Here is a 3,304-nt window from a genome sequence, read left to right on the forward strand (position 1 = left end):
CCCCCCCCCCCCTCTTAATGTACGTAATTTGTAGTTAAATTTTTTAATTTATTTTAAATAACAAAATTTCTTCTGCTATAAAAGATGTTTGTTTTTAATTTTTTAATTTTCAACTAAATAAATAAATTTTTAATATAATATTTAAATTTTCAAACTAAAAGGATAAATTCCCAACAAATGACTGTCATAGTTTATATTTCAATCAAAAAGGATGAAATTAATATCAAACCAACATTTTAAACCAAAAAGACTAATTTTCAACAAATAAAGATTTTTCACTCAAGAAAGAAATAAAATTTATCTTCAAGTCAAAAGGCGAATCTTGTCCACAAAAATTGAATTTTTAATATAAAAATATGAATTTTCAAGCAAAAAATTATTTTTCCACGAAAGTGATGCATTTTTACCCAAAAAAGTGAAAGTTCATACCAAGAAAATTATTTCTTTATTGAAAAAGAAGATCAATCTCTAAAAAATGTAAAACTTACATTTTCAGTTAAAAATTAATTTTTACAAAAGTCCTTGCCACTACATAGTTAAATTATCAACCCAAGTCATTAGCCTTCAATAAAAAGATTTTAACCGAGTAGTTTAATTTTCAATCCGAAAAGACGAATTTGTAACAAGAAAGGATGACTTTTAAACAAAACGTCAAAACTCTTTAATTTTCTACCAAAAAGTTGAATTTGTATCCAAGAAAGATTAAATTTCTCCGTAAACAAATCAATTTTTATTTAAAAAATGGTTTGTTGAATACATAATAGAACTTGTCAAGATGAAAATATGCATTTTTTAATAAAAAATAAATTTAAAACAAAAAATAAATTTTTAATGCAAAAAAACGAATTTTTTCAACCATCAAGGATAAATTTTTAACAAAAAAATTGAATTATCTACCAAATAGTTACATTTTCATCCAAGAAAGATGAAATTTTTACAAAACAGGAATTTTTTCTCGGATATTTATTCTTTGCATTTGGAATGCTTGAAAAAAACTTTATCAAAAATATCTCTTTTAGATGGCAGTATTTATATGCGTCTTCATATTCTGAATTGTCTACTTAATTAAGTATAGTCAATGATTAAGTTTCTCAAAGCTGTTTTTATTTTACAAAGATTAAATATTTTCTAAAACAGATGAATTAAAAAAAAAACTTTTAAAAAGAATAGTTAAATTCGTATCCAAAAAGCATTACTTTTGAACGAGATTGTTGAATTTCCAATCAAACAGTTGTATTTTTATCGAAGAAAGATGCAATTTGTCTACTAAATAATGAATTTTTAAATTTTCATAAATAACGTAAATGATTGAAGGACCCCTTACCGCAACAAATCATAACAAAATTTCTCGAAATTCTATGAATTCAGAGAATTTTACAGCATCTAGGGAATTTAACGAATGTGCAGAATTGAAGAAATTGCTTGATTTTCAAAATTTTAGTGGGTTCAAGGAATTTTGGGAATCCAGGGAATTTACAATATTCAATTAAATTCGGCATTTCACAGATTTCCGAAAGGAATTCCGGATATTCAAGGAATTCAGATATTTCAAGGATTTCGCAGAATCCATGAAACTTCAGGAATTCAAAATATCGCAGGAATTCAGAGAATTGAGAATATTCAAGGATTTCATCGAATTCAGAGCATTTCATGGATTTCAGAGCAGTCAGGCAATTCAACAAATTCAGAGAGTTAAACAAATTCAAGAAATTCAGACATTTTCTAGAATTCATAATATTCAAGTAATTCAGAAAATTCACAGATTACATGAAGGAATTTCAGGAATTCCGAATATTAAAAACATTCAGGAAATTCAGAATATGAAAGGACTTTTCGGAATTTAGAGATATTAAAGATTTCACGGACTTCAAGTAAATTCAAGTAATTCAGCTATTTTTAGGAATTCAGAAAATTCGAGGAATTCACAATATTCCAGCAATGCAGGAAATTCAAAGAATTCAGGGTATTCAGACAAATTAACGAATTCTGGGAATTTCGGGAATCCAGGATATTCGATGAATTCAGGATATTAAAGGAATTCGTAAATTTCAGAGAAATAAAAAAATAATTTTCCCTCCATTTTTTCAAAATCTAAGAATATTTTTTTATCCAACTTTTTCCATGACGATGTGGCAGCTAGAATGGAAATTCTTATTTTGTTTAAAATTCATAATTGCGTTTTTTATTACCAACCAAAATGCAAAAAAAATTAACACTCTTTACGCTTTTCTCGGAACCTAATAACATTATTTAATCAAAGTTTTCAGGTTTAATTCAGGTCTGATTTATCTCGAAAGTAATAAAAATGGATTTTTTTCTTATCTCTAATGTAGGATCGAATAAATGATTAATTTTCGAGTGGTTAGTTGAAAGCAATACTTTGTTGAAATCTTTTTTAAAATACATTTTTAAGTGAAATTGATAAAAAAAATACAGTTGGGATTAATAATTTTGATCAAAAATGGGTTTATTGCTTACTAAATTTGTTGTAATCGAATAACCATTGTGGCAATAGAATCATTTGAAATTTTTTGTTATAAAATCATTCTTTTTTTTTTTAATTCAGAAAAAGTATTTGGTAAAATTTAATTAACGTTTTAACGCAGTTATAATCCATTTCAACTGTTCAGAATTTATATGTCTCGCAATTATTATCGTATAATGCCAAAATTATATATGTTTTCTTGATTTTTCAAAATTATACAACACTGAAAATTTGTCTGTTTATTAAAAACATGTCTTTTAATAAAAATTAATTATGATTCCAATCGGCTTAGTAAAATTATATATAAAATAAATAAATATTAAATTGCTGCATTACATTAACTGCACTATGGTAACATGGAAACTACTACATTTAAATTAAAAAATTGATATTAGGTATAAAATTTTATATTACTTAATTAGAGGTGTATAAAAAATTTGGTGAATGTTTTAAAAATTTTACTATATTATATGAAACATGATCCCTTTTATATTTAGTAGTGTGAATTTTAAAAAATATTAGAGAAAGTTAGGATAGGGATAACAGCATAATTTTTGTAACAAGGTACAATTGAACCGCTTGCGACCAAAAAGGGGACACGGCCGGATTCAGCCTGAGAAGTATTGTCCTGAGTGTCAATTTTAAAAATCCTTCTAATTTCAATTTTAAAGACTGATACTTGTAGAGAATTTGAAGGCGCATCTTTTTTTCCTTTTTCAAAAATTTATAGGTTTTGTAGTTTTTGAGATAATTGGTAAAAAGTGGATTTTTTGAAAACGAAAAATTCCAATCTTTTTTCACTTCAACTCGCGCTAATTT

This window comes from Belonocnema kinseyi, chromosome 3, assembly GCF_010883055.1.
Source record: "Belonocnema kinseyi isolate 2016_QV_RU_SX_M_011 chromosome 3, B_treatae_v1, whole genome shotgun sequence".
NCBI lineage: Eukaryota > Metazoa > Arthropoda > Insecta > Hymenoptera > Cynipidae > Belonocnema > Belonocnema kinseyi.